The 17,911-nt window shown below is 42.6% G+C and overlaps 1 protein-coding gene across 3 annotated transcripts in view; it reads right to left on the bottom strand.

The window, feature by feature from the left end:
- LOC137378719 (cadherin-8-like) overlaps positions 1-17,552 on the bottom strand; it is a 194,578-nt gene extending 177,026 nt beyond the window's left edge. For 2 of the 3 annotated variants that reach the window (XM_068049077.1, XM_068049079.1), the window contains exon 1: positions 17,049-17,552. The gene's annotated coding sequence lies outside the window, so the exon portion shown is untranslated. Of the gene's footprint in view, positions 1-16,656; positions 16,755-17,048 lie in introns of those variants that run through there. The other variant, XM_068049078.1, reaches the window with a different exon arrangement.
- Positions 17,553-17,911: the final 359 nt, after the last annotated feature.

The following is a 17,911-nucleotide window of genomic DNA, read 5'->3' as shown; positions in this document are numbered from 1 at the left end:
CATGCAGGTCCCCACCTGTCAAGAATGAGGCATATTAATTTTGTCATATGAACATTGATTTTAAATTTGCTGTGAAGAGAAGGCCTGTTACAAGGCTGCCAGACACCTGGCTGAAAAACATTTGCATACTAACAGACAGTGCTTGAGGGACAGAATGACCATTCCTGACACATTCAACCCACAATGGATTTTGATCACCAGACACTGAAGGTGTAAGGAAGAGCATTCCAGAGACTGCTAAGGTGATAGAATCCACAAAATCTAGGACTGGTTAAACGAGCTGGTCATATGAATAACTGGCTGGTCCAGGGTTTGTTTTTTGAATTAGCCACAGAGTTTTTGAACTCAGAAAGACTGTTTGCTCCTGGAGTGAGAAGACCTCTCCTGTCTGCTCCCATCTCTTTCTCACAAGCCTCTGGACCCACTGAGGACACATGAACTTCAAGAGAGAAAAGTCTCCTGCATTGAACAAGGTTTAAGAAGTATACTGGGCCCCAATGAAAAGTAAGACCTACCTACAATCAAGGACTTTACAGCCAGCTCAAAGGACAGTAACCAAAACCATCTTCAGATATTGCCTCAAACCTTTCCACATTATTTCTTCTGCTCTTTTCTGTCTCTATCTGCATGTGGGTATCGCATATGCATTCTAGAGTGGGTGCAGCGTGTATCTATAGGCATTAAACAAATTAGAGCTTAAATTTAATAAAGTTCAACGTTTTTTCTTTAAACCTAAGAAAACCTGTTTGGCTAGTTTCTTCACCTTATAATTGGAAGTTAGTGAACAAGGATTCACTAAGGGGGAGCTAAAAAAAACAGTGTGTTTAAAATTAAACCCTGTCATGGGAAGACCAGGTGAAGGCTGCATGGGAACCCTAGACCCCTTTCGTGCCTGGTCATAACAATTAGGTTAAGCCAAAGTTCTTGAATAAATTAAGCCCAATGGACAACTACATTTTCTGCTTTCGAACTGAAACCCTAGCAGTTTTGCCATGTTAAAATCGAATGCAACAAAGCCCCATTAATTTAATGAGTCCTTATGCACTCATAAGAAATCTTGTCAACCGTGGAAGTCTGGTAAGTAAAAGTGGTTATTGTAAGTACATATGATTATAAGAAATAGCAGCTGGGATAGGCCATTTGGCCCTGTGAGCCTGCTCTGCCATTCAACAAGACCTTCTACTTTAACTCCACCTGATTGCACTATCCCTATATCCCTTGATTCCCTTAATTCCTTCGTACCCAAATATCTATTGACCTCTACTTTGAATATACTCAACAACTGATCATCCACAGTGCTCTGGGGTAGAGAATTCCAAAGAAGTGAAGAAATTTCTGCTTATCTCAGTCTTAAATGGCCGACCCCTTATTTCAAGACTATAACCCTGTGTTCTAGATTCCCCAGCCGGGGAAACATCTTATAAGCATCTACTCTTAAGAGTTTTATCTGTTTCATCCATGCAATTTTAATCTAACCTGCTCATTAGGAAAGTGACGGGATCATTAAAGTCAATGGAGAGTGATATTGGGCGAGGTGTAAAACCGATGTTTCACCCGATTGCATGGGTTTGTTTCCTCCTGAATTAGGTTAAAATAATCCCAATGAATTCCTGTGAAGTGTAGTGACTATTAAACACAGCAGCCATTTTTGTGCATGAGATCCACAAACAGCAATAAGATGGAAAGCCAGTCAATTATTTTTTTTAATGATGTTGTTTGAGGAATGGGTAGGATACAAGGAGAACCTCCTGTTCTTCTCCAAAGTATCAGGGAATTTCTAACATATACCCAAAATACTGGAAAAGGCAGGCAGGACCTCAGTTTAAACTTCTCATCAATATTGGAGTCTCCGACCATATTATAGTTCAGATCATGAAATGAGACAGGATGCCCACAATCTTCTGCCTAAGGCAAGAATGTTACTATTGAGCCAAGTCAAGCTGTAAAGAGGAAGTAACTGTTTGCAGTGGTGGGTGGATTGGTAACCAGAGATCATAGTTTTAAGATAACTGACAAAAAAACTGGGGCAGTTGAGGAGAATTATTTTTTCCGCAGTGAGTTATTACAATCTGGAATGCACTGCCTGAAAGGGTATTGGAAGCAGATTCAGTATTAATTCTTGGAACGGAATTGGAACTTTATTGAAAAGGAAGAAAATTGCATGGCTGTTGAGAAGGAGCTCGAGAGCAGAACTAATTGGCTAGCTCTTTCAAAGAGCCAGCACAGGCAAGATGGGCCAAATGGTCTGTTTGTGTGGTTTATGATTCTACGAAGAACGAATAAATGTAAGAAAGGCGACCAGCCATTCTATTTATTTCCCATTGGGGCTTGTCTTTTAACATGAGAGAATCCTGGCAATACCCTCATGAGGTTCTGTTTCATTGACTGTTTATTGCTGAGCAGTTAAGAAGGCAAATGGTATGTTTGCCTTCATAGCGAGAGGATTCGAGTACAGGAGCAAGGATGTCTTGCTGCAATTATACAAGGCCTTGGTGAAACCGTATCTGGAATATTGTGTGCAGTTTTGGTCTCCTCATCTGAGGAAGGATGCTCTTGCTATGGAGGGAGTGCAGTGAAGGTTTACCAGACTGATTCCTGGGATGGCAGGACTGACATATGAAAAGAGATTGGGTCGATTAGGCTTGTATTCGCTCGAGTTTAGAAGAATGAGAGGGGATCTCATAGAAACCTACAAAATTCTAATCGGACTGGACAGACTAGATGCAGGAAAGATGTTCCCGATGGCGGGGGAGTCCAGGACCAGGGGTCACAGTCTAAGGATAAGGAGTAAGCCATTTAGGACTGAGATGAGGAGGGATTTCTTCACCTTGAGAGTGGTGAACTTATGGAATTCTCTACCACAGAAAGCAGTTGAGGCCAAATCGTTAAGTATATTCAAGAAAGAGTTAGTTATAGTTCTTAGGGCTAAAGGGATCTAGGGATACGGGGAGAAAGCAGGAACAGGGTACTGAGTTTGGATGATCAACCATGATTGTATTGAATGGCGGTGCAGGCTCGAAGGGCCAAATCACCTACTCTTGCTCCTATTTTTCTATGTTTCTATGAGCGAAACTGCACCGTGAAATAGAACTAGGTAAGCAGTGACCAGTCCATAGAAAAGTTACGGCACAGAAGGAGGCCATTCAGCCCATCATGTCTGTGCCAGCTGAAAAATACTAGCCTCCCAATCTAATCCTACTTTCCAGCATCTAGTCCATAACCTTGCCGGTTACAGCACTGCAGGTGCAGGTCCAGATACCTTTTAAATGATGTGAGTGTTTCTGCCTCCACCACAGATCTGGGCAGTGAGTTCCAGACACCCACCACACACTGGGCGAAAAAGCTTTTCCTCATGTCCCCTCTAATTCTTCAATAAATCACCTTAAATCTGTGCCCTCTGGTAATTGACCTCTCCGCTGGGGGAAACAGGTCCTTCCTGTCTATCTAGGCCCCTCATAATTTTGTATACCTCAATTAAGTCATCCCTCAACCTCCTCTGTTCTAAGGAAAACAACCCCAGCCTATCCAATCTTTCCTCATAGCTGCAACTTTCAAGCCCTTCTCTCTCTAGAGCAATTATGTCCTTCCTGTGATGCGATGACCAGAACTGTGTGCAATACTCTAACCGTGGCCTAACCAGCATTTTATACAGTTCCAGCATTACGTCCCTGCTTTTGTGTTCTATACCTCAACCAATAAAGGAAAGCAATCCATATGCCTTCTTCACTACTCTATCTACCTGTCCTGCCACCTTCAGGAACCTGTGGACATGCACTCCAAGGTCTCTCACTTTTTCTACCCCTCTCAATATCTTCTCGTTTATTGTGTATTCCCTTGCTTTGTTTGCCCTCCCCAAATGCATTACCTCACACTTCTCCAGACTGAATTCTATTTGCAACTTTTCCACCCGCTCAACCAAACCATTGATATCATTCTGGAGTATACAGCTATCCTCTGCACTATCAACTACACGGCCAAATGTTGTGTCATCTGCAAATTTCCCAAACATGCCTCCCACATTTGAGTCCAAATCATTAATAGATACCACAGACAGTAAGGAACCCAACACTGAGGCCTGTGGAACGCCACTGGAAACAGCTTTCCATTTGCAAAAACATCTGTCAACTACTACCCTTTGTTTCCTGTCACTGAGCCAATTTTGGATCCAACTTGCCATATTCCCCTGTATCCCCAGTCCTGAAACATAATAGAAAAAACAGCCTGCGAGACTGTATTGAGAAAATAACTGACAATAATGACCGATACCTCCTAACATTAGCCAGAATAATACATCAGTTATTTAGCTTCTAAAAACTTATGGGAGACTATCCATCTGTGAAAAACACCTGATGCAATAGATGGATCTCATTGTAGTTTTACTCGAGTTTTGATATTTTCTGATGAAGGTTAAAGAGAATTAGGAGAAAATTTTTGTACCTCATGATCTAAAAAATAGCCTGCTTGCTTCTGTTCTACAAATTAACAGGGACGAACAAGCAGGGTGGTGCTGGGGTCTGGATGTTCTATTAACCGTCTGCTGAATAAAGCAATTCTGTAGCATGCAGAAACTAATGTTTTAGTGCTCATTTTTCTGACTGAATAAAGCCTTAGTTGAAACACAAATTATTCTGATTACCAGTTAACCCTTACTGTCCTGAATGCACAAGTGCCAACAACAACGTCTTGCATTTATATAGCGCATTTAATAGCTGTAAAATATCCCAAGGAGCTTCACAGGAGCATAATCAGACAAAATTTGACACTGAGCAACATAAGTAGATCTTCGGGCACGTGAACAAAAGCTTGGTCAAAGAGGTAGGTTTTAAGAAGCGACTTAAAGGAGAAAGAGAGGTAGAGAGACAGAAAGGTTTAGGAAGGGAATTCCAGAGTTTAGGGCCGAAGCAACTGATGGCACCACCACCAATGGTGGTTTCAATAAGAGTAATTGGAGACCAGAACATGCTGAAAATACTCAGCAACTTAGAAGGTATTCATTGCAATAGAAACAAAGTTAACGGGCTGAATTTTACCCTCATCAGATGGGAACTGTCCATCGACCGAAAAGTTGGTGGCAATTCCACCTCCGCCTGGCCTGGGGATCCAGTCCGGATTTTACGGTCCCCAGGCCTTAATAGGTCTTAGGCAGGACTTGCACCTCATTGAGGCGAGAAGTCCCGCCTAATGGAGCTGCCGGCCAATCAGCGGATGGGCAGCTCTTAGACCCAGCAGCACCTCTGGGAGTGTTGGCCACTGCTGAGACTGCAGCCCGGCTTCATGAACAAGAGGAAGAACAGACCAGGACAAGGTAAGTTTTAGGGGCCTCGCTGGGGGTGATCGGTCAGGCCCTGGCGAGGCAAGGAGGTCGATTGGGGGGACAGGGGGCGTGTTGGGTGTTGTGGGTGGTTGGAGCATCAGGGGTGTCCCGCCGTCGGGCACAGGGTGCTTGATCAGGAGGGCTACCCCCTCCCACCACCTCCCACACCCCCACCACCGCCCAGGCCATCAGAGAGCCACGCTTTTGTCAGGTAGCTTTTCTTAGGCCTTGGCCACCTCACCGGCCATGGGTAAAATCCCAGTGGAGGTGGGCGAAGGCCCATAATTGGCTGTCAATTGGCCACTTACCGGCCTTGATTGGCCTGGAGGGGGCGGGCCATTTCCCGCTGCCGCCGGCCCATGTAAAATAGCGGCAGAGGCAGCAGCAGGTCAGGGAGGGCTCCCTCAGCCTCCCACTCCATTTTTGGCCCCGCCCCCGCCACCAACCTACTCTTTGGGGGGGCAGGGCCAAATTCCAGCCAATTTTTCAGGTTTATGCTGTTTCACCTGATCGCAAAAAGTCAGCACAGGCACAAAGGGCCAAATGGCCTTCTCTGTGCTGTATAACTCTATGACTGGTTGTGGGTTCAAATCCCACTGTACCCTGACGAAAGCTCACCAATCTTAAATATCCGCTCTGGCCGGGAATTTCTTAGAAGTTCTGATGCCGGGACCAGATGCGGGTGAGCAGTGGGAAAGCAGTGGCCAATCTTCCTGGAGATGGCCTCTTAATTAGTCGCCACTGAGCCCACTGCCCAATTAAGGATGGCGGGCTCGCTCTCCACACTGCCGGCCCAATCAAGAGGGCCAGCAGCTTTGCAGCCTCGAACGCATCACTGAGAGCGGTGGCTGCTGCTGAGACTGTGCAAGGAGAATGAGAGTGTGCCTCCATTTGAGGCTCCCTGGCAGGGGAGTCAGAATTTTTTTTTCTCTGCCGGGCTCAAGCAGTCGGAGGGGTTATCCCTCCAGCAGCAGTGTTGGAACCATGGGAGTGGACATTGCTGCCAGGGGCCTCCTCTAAAGGCCATGGAGCCTCCTGCTCCGATGGCCACCCCTTGCCCCCTACAGGAAGCTGCAGGTCAGACACCTCCTTGCAGCTGGATGCCTCCCCACGTGGTGGGATGGAGGGGTGAGGGGGCCCATCCGCTACCGGAAAAATGCCAGTGGCCCCTTAAAATGGCTTTTTTAAGGAACCCTTAGTTATTTAAATTAGCTGCCCACCCCTGCTTGGCAGGCAGCTGCTATGCTTCTAGTCCTGCTACCGATGAAATGGCTCGGCAGCAAGACTGTGTTGGCAAGCCATCCGAACACAGCTTCCAGGCATTTTAGCAGCCCCCCCCACCCCATCCCCCACCTCCTAACCCATCACCCAGTGCCAGTAAAATTCCACCCTGCTTTTCTCTCCACAGATGCTGCCTGGCCGGATGAGTATTTCCAGCACTTTCTGTTTTTATGTCAGCTTTCCAGTATCTGCAGTCTTTTACTTTTGCAATTGGTGACCTGCTCTCTGAACACTAGCTAAGAATTCTTCCTATCACCGTGTGCAGCAACGTTGTAAATAGCCTGGTGAAGATTTTGTCAGATCCTGACTTCAATTGAAATGATGAACATCATCTACAATTACATCTTTCTAGGAAATCTTTCTAAACCCCTTCACAATTCCATCAAACACGGAGGATACTTATCTCACTGGAACCATCTGTACTCATGCACTGAGAGCTCTTGCATTTCCAAGTGTCCATTAACTATCTCAATGAAATCTACTTAAAGCCATTTTTATTTTGCTTTGAGCAATGACTTCAGCCTCATTCAATAATTCATTAAATTTTTCAATGTAGCACAGGAGGGGACTGTACAAAACATATGCTTAATTTAATGACCCCCACCTCACATCTAATTGTGCAACGGCTGGTGTGATACTACAAGCCATAGGAAGAAGGGAGCTGTGACAATGCCACAGAGATGTTGGCTTGTCAAACTGAATCACCAGATTATGCCATTAACCCCAGCAAGAGACAAGTGTTGAGTAGTAATATGCTAAACATAATGAACAATTAAATGATTTGTACACAGTGAAACTTCTCAGCTTGATATTTATTTGAAAAGGGAACATTTGCAGATCTACGAGGAAGAAGCGGGGGAGTGGAACAAATTGGCTAGCTCTTTCAATGAGTGAACACAGGAAACAATGGGCCAAATGGCTTTCTTTCATGCTATATGATTCTACAATTGGTTGTGGGTTCAAGTCCCACTCCAGTGTCTTGAGCATAAAATCTAAACTGATATTTTGCAGTGCTGAGGGAATGCAGAACTGTCAGCGGTGCCCACTTTCCAATGCGATGTTAAACTGAGGCCCTGTCTGCTCTCTCAGGCGAATGTAAAAGATCCCATGGCACTATTTCAAAGTAGAGCAGGGGAGTTCTCCTTGCATCATGCTCAATATTTAACTCTAAACCAGCATGTTCATACGTTCCCGTAACACCACCCGAAATAGATTAGCTGGTTATTTATCTTATCACTGTTTGTGGGAGCTTGCTGTGCACAAATCGGCTGCAATGTTTCCCTGCATTGCAACAATGACTACACTTCAAAGTACTTCATTGACTGTAAAGCTTTTAGAACCATGCTGAGGTTGTGAAAGGCACTACAACAATACAATCTTCTTACTTCCAATGTATATACAGTGACAAATTTCAGTTCCTGCATTTTAAATAAACACTTTCTTAAAGCAAATGTGTGTGTTTTTTAAAATAAGTCTTGAAGATGTCCAAGATGACTTTTAATGGATCTATCACACTGTATGGTACTCAGTCACAGAGACCAGAGAGGTGCCCATGTTGATCTTATGTTTTCTACTGGACTGTGTGCAGGTGCACAGTATCTTTATTAGCTAAGAGTATCAAGGGAAGTGAACGAAATGCGGTTGAATAGAGTTTAACAGCAGGTCAGCCGAAATGGAGGAGCAGCCTCGAATGGCTGAATGTGTGGATGTTGAGAGAGGACATGATCACGTTTCGTTTGTGACGCCCCCCATAGTTAAACAGCCTGCTGACGTTCACTGCCCAGGCTCACGCAGCAGGATTTATTCTGCGACCCCGCGCTCCCAAAACGCGGAGCTTCGCTGAATTGTAGGCGGGTGAGAGAACCAACACTAACACAGTACAATCCTGTCTATTCCCCATTTAGCAAGGTTTCATGCTGAGAGGGAATGTTCCCTGAAAATTAGAATTAAACAGTTTGGCAAGGTACTGAGCGCAGCCACGGAACTGTACTGCAGCAGCAGCCAGAGCTTTGGCGAGGGAGAGAGGTAAAAAGGACGAGTCTCTTTTCCTATGGCGTTTTAGACACTGCAAGAGTCTGGTCTGAGGGGACATAGCTGCAGGATTCCGAAACCTGCTGCGTTACCAGATAATACAAGGACATTAACAGGCACCTACCCACTCACAGGCAGTGAACGGCAGCAAGCTGTTTAACTATGTGGGGGGGGGGGGGAGGGTGGTGTCACATTTGTCAGGTGTCACACACTATAGCAGTGAAAATACTTAAAGCCTCACTTACTGGCTGGTAACTAGGAACGTTCTCGGAATTTTGCCTAAATTCACTTTTTCATTTAGCCCATCCCGCCCTAAAGAAAACCTCTTATTTGTCATTTAAGTGAAAAAGCAACACTTAACGGAATTCACTTTGAGTCTGTTTCAGGAGCGAGTTCACGTTCGATTACAATTCTCATCTTTGGGATAAATCTTTGCACTCATTGCTAATTGAAAGGACGAAAGACTTTTCTTTTTTTTTAAAAATCACAATTTAAGCAGAGGACTACAAATTCCATTTCTTTCCAAATTGATTGCTGGCTGCCTTTCTCAAAAGATAAAATGCCACAGAATAATGTCACACCTCATTCGGAGTTCTGTCTTTCACTAACTACACAATGAAATGTGCCGCCATTAGCATGATTGCTTTGTGTGAAAGTCAAAGTGATTATTGATATAAACTGGCCACACATGATTTTTAACCTCTCTTTTAATGATACTTAAGGAATACACTCCCAATTCCTACTTCCAGTACCCACACGCCTCAAACATAGTTAGATGCTGAGTAAAGTTCCTTTTACTCTATTGAAACTAGCTGCCTCGACCCGCAAACTTGTAAGGGTACCTTTTCCCGACAATAATTCATCAAGCTGCCAAATATGGTAGTGTAATCAATATTTCAGTCGTCAAGGGCGACTGACAATTTCTCTTTGTGGTTAAACAGGAAGTGGCTACAGTTAGGGCTATGGCCAACACATCATTGAGTCTGCTGGAGAGGGAGGCAGGCTAATAGTGGGCACACCTCTTGTCTTAGACCCTTAAAAGAGGGCCTTAATTAAGCAGTTAGTGATGAGTCAGTCTGCTTATTACTGGATTTGGACATCTGAAACATTAAACTGGTTGGCATTGCACAGGCGGTTCTGTGTAGCTCCTTCCATCACACAGAAAGTCCCATTTACCCATCACCTCTGGGCTTCCTGGCCTACATGGCTCCCAGTCCAACAATGCCTTAAATGTAGAATTCTTATCCCTATGTATATCCCCAGGTAATGCATTTTGTGAGGTGCAACAAAGCAAGGGAATACATAATAAATGGAAGGAAACAGAGTAGTGTGGAGCAACAGAGGGATCTTGGAATGTATGTCCACAGATCCTTAAAAGTAGCAGCACAGGTTAATACGGTGGTTAAGAAGGCATATGGCATCCTTTCCTTTATTAGCCGAGGCATAGAACATAAGAGCAGGGAGGTTATGCTAGAACTGTATACAACGTTAGTTAGACCACTGCTTGGGAACTGCAGACAGTTCTGGTCACCACATTACAGGAAAGATGTGATTACACTGGGAGAGTGCAGAGGAGGTTAATGAGGATGTTGCCAAGACTAGAAAGTTTTAGCAATGAGGAAAGATTGGATAGACTGGTGTTGTTTTCCTTAGAACAGAGGAAAGTAAGGGGCGACTTAATTGAGATGTATAAAATTATGAGGGGCCTAGATAGAGTAAATAGGGCCGATCTAATTACCTTAGCAGAGGGGTCAAAAACAAGAGGACATAAATTTAATGTCATTGGCAGAATGATTAGAGGGGAGATGAGGAAACATTTTTTCATCCAGAGGGTGGTAGGGACATGGAACTCACTGCCTGAAAGGGTGGTAGAAGCAGAAACTCTCACCACATTTAAAAAGTACTTGGAGTATTACTTGAAGAGCTGTGACCTGCAGGGTCAGGATGGGTAGCTCTTCGTTGACTGGCACAGACGTGATGGTCTGAATGGCCTCCTTCTTAGTCATAAATTATCTATGAGTTCTACGAATAGGTTAATATAACACCTGGAGTAGTGACTGGCCAGGTCACTGTGGTTTGTGGCAATTTTCTGCACTTCTTCCAGGCATACTGTTGCCCAATCATGAAATTGTTATGTTTCATTGGACAAACATAACTGCAGTATCAATGCAGAAAACAGGACTTTTTTTTAGCAACAGGAAAAAGAGGTCATTTGATCCAACAATTCTATCTATTTTTGATAGATCTCACCTCCACTTACCTACCTTCTTAGCATAGGTCCCAACCCTTATTTTTTCCAGTAACACATGGAGAGAAGTGTGATTTATTAAATCACCCTATCAGTTTCCCAATCAGTTGTCAAATTATCTCTGTGTGATTGCCTTTACCCTATACAAAATGTTTGCCTATATGCTTTTGCTGTGATTTCCCTTCCTATGTCAAACATCCTTTTTTTTTAAAGTGTGTTTTCTGGTATTAGAACCTTAGCTATCATAAAGAATTCTCTTGGATCAATTTTGGCAATTTTGTTAATAAAATCGAATCATACAGCCACTTGGCCCATCATGTCCGTGCCAGCTTTTTGAAATAGCTATCCAATTAGTCCCACTATTAGTCCCACTCCCCTTCTGTTCCCCATAACCCTGAAATGTTTTTCTTCCTGTTTGTTTATATATGCAATTCTCTTTTGAAAGTTACTTTGAACCTACTTCCATCATCTTTACAGGCAGTATATTCCCGATCATAACAACTTGCTGCGTAAACAAAAAAAAATCGCCTCATCTCCCCTCTGGTTTTTTTTGGCAATTATCTTAATTTTTTTTAATCTTGAAAATTTCAGTAAGGCTGCACAGAAATTTCCAGACTTTTGAAGAATAATAGTCCCAACTTCTTTGACTTTTCCTCATTACTTAAATTCCTGATACCTGAACTCATCATTGTTACTCCCCTCTGTACCGTCTCAAGGACAACAGCATCACTCCTCTCATGAGGTGACCAGAGTATTAAACGCAAAATGAGGGTTTGATCAACATCTTCTATGATAACCTGACTGTTGATAGTGCTCATGCCCCGGGTTAGAAGTCTGTTGATTCAAAGCTGGTACCAGAATGAATGTGCAATCTAGGCTAAAAATCCAACACAGTACTGAGGGAGTGCTGCATTATCAGAGATTAACATCCTTCATGTGAGATGCCAAAGCAAGGTCCTTGTATGATGATTTAAGTGGATGTTAAATAACCAACTATTCAAAGAAATACGGGGGAATCCAAGTGATATCTTATTCAACATTCGTGCCTCAGCCAACATGCTCAATAAAATTAACTAATCATTCATATCATTGCTGTTTGTGTAATATGCTTTATGACATCTTGAGATGATAAGGTGCTAGCAAATACAAGTACTGTTGTACATAAACCCTTTTATTTTGGACTCCGTCCCTTACTTACCCTTTTAACTGTATTTTAACAAAATCTAACAAGTATATTTTTGTATACTCGCTGAAAATGAGTTTTAACTGGTGATTGTAAAATTTTCAAGATAGCTCAATATATAGCAACTGGTTTATCTCCCAGTAATCAACCAATAATTATCAATACTGGTGATTACATCAAAATTATGAATCCCACAGCGATGACAAGATCACACAATAGCAACCGAGAATTGCCACAATAGCTGCAGTCTGTTAAACGGACAGAGATCATATTCCAATTCCCAACCTTACTGGTTGTTCAGCAGAGGTTGTAGCAAATAGCGGACAACAGAAACAATTTCAAGCCTGCAATCTAATTTTGGGGTTCGGATAATGCTTGTAAACTGTTTGAACTTTGCTCTTATGATTTAGATTCCTCAATTAAATCCACGCAATCAGACTTTATTATTCTCCATATTATTCATACAGTACTTATGGTCCAATGAATAATATGTACAGTAAATGCAATAAATATTAAGCCCATATAAGACAATGTAGAATTTGTGTGTGAGGAAGTTAAGCCCAATTAACTCATACTATGATATAAAATGTATAAAAAAGTACAATTTTAAATAATATATATGCAAAAATTACATACATTGAATAACATGCAGGACTATTATAATTATGTAAATAATAGTGTATTTCAATATAGTCAAGAATGTTAAATCCCAGTATTGCATATACCATACAGTGTAAGCCATTGCATTATTTTTCAGTAAGAGCTCCCAATTACTAGGCTTGGTCTAATGGCACAAAAAATACTCATCACCCTATTACACGATGCTGAGCCATACTGTAAATCGCCTATCTTTTAATCTCTATATTACTTTACTGAAGATTCAGCCAAATGAGAGTGAATTTCTCAAATGCAACAAAGACTTTTGAGGGAATTAAGGTTTTTTTTTGAAGGGGGGAATGCTATTCAGTATCTGGACGTCTATGTTACTCCCCACAACTCTTTATAATCAGCTCCGTCCATCAGGGCAAGCAGTCAGGACCTTGGCTGGATATCTCATCTCGACAGTGGCTGTGACCTCTCAGCAGTCCATGGCTCCTTATCCCTGCTCCTTAGCAGTGCCCTTCTACCAGTCATATCATTAATGAACTTGCACTTGCTTATAATATCATGCTTCTAACCACCACCTTCCAATATCGGTGGAAGGAATGCTATTGATAAGGGTAAAGCTATAATTGTCACTGAAGTATGAAAGAGAATCACATACCTATGAGGTAGTAAGACATTTATGATCTTTAAAATGTTGATTTCTGGTGGACACAGTTAATTAGAATATATGGGAAGGTTGTCCCAATTTTCAAGGGTGTAGACCTCCCACAGGGCATGCAAAAAGGCACCTTTTGCAGCAAAATTACATGTTACATGTGCCCTTCAGTGTCCTCTCCCACACGCCCTTCCCCCTGCAATATGCAGCGTATACTTGGACTGCACCATTTAGCGGAATCTGGATTCATTGTGGGCAAAAGACTTCACGATTCCTGTGACTGATTTGATCCAAAGACCCCTGCTGGACATTTGAGCTGATGGGATGGTTTGTGAGGACAGGATTAGGTCTTGGCTGTGATTGCCCCCATTCCAACACCACACCTTTGCCTGATCAAACGTCGCCTGCCAACTCTCATTGTGTGGGCTCACACCTGAAGAATGGTCATTCAGGTTAGGTAGCAGTGGAATCATGATCCAGCAAGGAACAGTGCCTTCGGGGCAAGTCGGCACTAAGAGAGGCAAAAAATTACAATGCCCAGTCAAGTGCAAGCTACATCTTTCTTGCCCTTGCTACTTATCGAAGGAAGCAGATATGAAATGGCTTCTGGTTTGTCAGTTGCATTGAGCAACCCATATAACAAGCTATGGTTGGAATTGGCGAATTGTTATATTTCCTCAACTGCTCATTGCTTACCCTACCTTACGCACTATTGCCAGACCTACTGCTTGTCCCTGTCAGAGTTAAAAAGGAGGCACTATTTACTGTCAGTGTTTTCACTGCAACATTTATCCTGGAATAAAAGCATAATTGAAAAAAGGGATTAAAACTACAATCTGTGCACTCTATTATATTTGTCCACCGTTCAGATCTAATATTTAAATTTTCAATGGCAAAGCTGATTGTTGGATTCTGAAGCCTTTCATTCGTGACAGCTATACACTGTGTAACTCTAACTCCTACATATTTAATTAAAGTGGGGCTTAATAGATTCAAATGCATTCACTGCTAAATGGGTTTTAGCACACTTTATGATTTTTTGAAGGCTACGTTTTTAGACAGAGAAAAAAAATGATTAGATCACATCGTGAATCTATTGGAATGGATTTGTTTCCTGATATATGTGACCTTGTTTCAGTGTCAGTCATTGTTTTTTTTTCTCCATAAGAACAAGACATGATAAAGCTAATGTATATTTTTGTACATTGGCGATATGAAACGATTTTGTGATATTTGTGTTTTTTGAAATCTCGGTCACATGTTCGAGAGATATTACTTGTTCACGAGCGTGTGAACTGGACAGATTATTCCTGATCTTTCCCTTTCCTTTGCTGCCTTTCGCACCCGCTAATACTGCAAAATTTAATTGCCTTGCGGTTCAGATATGAGGGTGAGGAACAATTAACCACCGTCGCATTATTTTGAGGGGCTCTAAGTCTTTTTTTTAGCCTTCAGACGTTTTCCTTCAAGAGCTAGGCAACATTTTAACCAGCGACTCGTCTGTGCAGGGCTGTATTTTCACAAGATTTGCCTGAACTGAACTTTTACAACGAAGTGTCAAATTTATTCACTGTTAGTGATCAGTGAAGGGGAAAACATAGAGTAACTTTTGTGCAATGCCCCTTATCATCGTGACAATGGTGAGTTACATTGGCAAAAATGTAAAGGTGTTCCACCAGTACAGCCGTTACTTAGCAGACTTGTTTGAAAACATATTTGGCAATATTAAAACAATTATTCGCAATTTTAACATGTGCAATTTCCATACTGGATCCCACATGAAAGATTTTCTGCCGTTTCCGTGAAGGAAACGACCTGAAGAAGATTTCATTTTGCACGTTTAACATTTCCTCGGGCAACAAAACTGTTAACATTCCCGCATTCGCACAAGGAGGGGGAGGGGGCGGCGGGGGGGCAAATCTGTAAACCGCGGCGGCGTCAAACTGGAAGATCAAAGGGAGGAAAACACCAAGGAGCTGGGTAGGTGCACGCAGGACAAGTTGGAGTGAAGGTGTGAGTTGGTGGGTGAGTGTGCGTGAGTCAGTGGTGAGGTGGATTTTCCCTGGATTAGTGGGCTGGGATTGAATAGACCAACATGTTCCCGCATTGACTATCTGCGGGTGTTCTGTCACCCTCCGCATGAATTGGGGTTAAAGGGTTGCTGGCTCGTCAATTTCAAAGGAAGATTAGGGAATTTGTCCATCAGTTTTAGCGGGAGAGTAGGTTTGTCAATTTTACTCCTATTTGAGAACTCAAACGATTCTACCTGTAAGCCCGGGACATTAATGATTGAGTCTTGCTGAGTTTCCAATAAATTTGAAGATGCGCTCAAATATCAAGAAAATGCAGGACATTTACAAAATAAAGAGCACTTAGTTACTATATACTGTGGTGGATATGATTTTAATTCCTCTTCATACTAAATTCCTTTATGCTTCCATGTGCCTCTTGCAGAGGACACATTGATATTCATCATCTGTAAAGTGATTTAAATTAAACCGCTCAAACCATTTTCTGTTCCACATCAATTTATTAATTATTCTAATTACTACTAAATGTTATTAATAGGTTGAAGGAGCGCCACCGAAACTCTGAGAATAAATAAATGTAATCTGGGATCCTCGGACAAATGCGTTCAACATGTCGGTGCTCTGATTTTATGGGGTTACTGTATTCTTCACCTTTAAATCTCTAAAATATATATTTATCGCTGAGAACTAAAATGTCCCAAGTCCTCTTAAGAATTGATGCAATGTCCTTCCATAAAGAGGTTAGCCGGGAGGATTAGAGCAGCCTCTTCAGTTGCAATGATGTACAAGAGGATTGTGGCACACCTTCACACTCCGTAAAGCCATACTTTGTTGTCTTTAGATTTATATATGTATACACAATCATGAGTATATATGATCATTGCTTCACTGTAATGTATAATCCGACAGCCTTATTCTCTTGATGGCGCCATTTGAGTGGGCAACCTTTAAATGGATGGGGTGATTTACACTGAGCTCAGATGAACGCTCTCTACAGATCGGGTTAGACCCGGGGCTGAGTTGGCTGTGGTGGCGCAAACGGTCCAGTGTATGCTTTACCCGTTGAAATTGGGGAGGCGGGGGGGGTTGGTTATTGTAACTCGATCGCCTTTATATTCTATATGTCCCGATGTCATGTGCCTTGGCAATTCAGGAGTAAGTAACACCTGCAAAGATGCATGATGGAGAAGGAAAGGTTGAAGTAGATAAAGAGAGGGAAGATAAACAGAGCCGGGCAAAGCGAGAGAGCAAAGCGCTCAGAATAGAGTGAAATGCATACTTCAAAGTTGGAATGTTTCTTCGTCTTACCCGTATTGGAGCGATAGGAATGATACGAAGCTCCCTTTTGTGACATGTCAAAAAACATGTTATTCGCATCAGAGTAGAATGGTTTTCGAAACAACCTTGGATTCCTCCAATGCACCAGTTACACGTTCAGTCCCAAGAACTATCAGACATTGATGGAATTTACTGCTTCCGATTTACAGGGTGGGACATACAATATTTACTCTCGAAGACCTTTACTTTTAACTTTGAACAAACCCCGTTATAAAGCGCTTAAACCCCCCGTCGGTCAGCCTGGCTCACGCTCTCCTCCTGTCTTCCATTTGAACGATTACTAAAAAGAGCGAAAATCAGAATTCACATTCTCAGCACGCAAACTGTACATTTATTCCAAAAAAAAACCCATAAGACTTTACCTTATTCAATGGAACAACCGGTCTGTCAGAATGATCCTTTTTTTTTACCGCTTCAGCTTCATCCTAGTAACAAGAGCAAAATATTGCTAGTGGGAAGAATGCAGCAATCACAATCGAAGGTGATCCGTTCAGCTACTTGTCATGGATCAGCCTGGCTTTCATGCGATTCCTTCAGCACAATGCAACGTGCAATTTTTCACATAGAACGCAACCACCTCTTTCCCAAGTGTTCGTCTTCTCCCGGTAGGTGAGACAGAGAGCGAAGAAATTCACATCTCATCCCCTCCTTTCTCCCTCCCCCCTCCCTTGTTTAAAACGCTCAGTGTTTTTTTTGTCTGGTTGAAGAAATCCTCAAAATAACTCCAGTTATAAAAATGTATGAGCTGTACAGTGTGTCTTGCTGACTCTCCTGAACTGCTGGTACAGGCTCCATCGCTGAGGAGCCTCCCCTGACAGCTCTTATTGGACTGTTGGCGTAGGAAGGTCCAGCGTTCCGTAATTAATGCGAGCTCTTTCATGAAGTGTGTGTGTGTAAGAGAGAGAGAGAGAGAAAACACACAGACACCAACAACTTTACAATCCAGGCAGTCGGCAGTCAGGTCGCTGAGGACAATAACCCGTCATGTACAACACCCTACTGTTGATTATTGTTGCCTTGAGCTCACAGTTTACTACACAGTGAATTCCTCACAGCTTTTAACATACTGCAGTCACATTTGACTCGCTCGCTTTCTTTTTTGATGGGGGAAGCTTTCTGAATGGGAGCGTTTCAACGGATCTCGGTATCTGAGTGTAATTAAAGTTAACACAGGCCCGGTTGTGTTATCCAACGTAATTGTCAATGAAGTTGAACGCCGGTTATT

This window comes from Heterodontus francisci, chromosome 17 (genome assembly GCF_036365525.1).
Source record: "Heterodontus francisci isolate sHetFra1 chromosome 17, sHetFra1.hap1, whole genome shotgun sequence".
In the NCBI taxonomy this organism is placed as follows: Eukaryota; Metazoa; Chordata; class Chondrichthyes; order Heterodontiformes; family Heterodontidae; genus Heterodontus; species Heterodontus francisci.
This window is presented reverse-complemented; position numbering and strand designations above follow the sequence as displayed.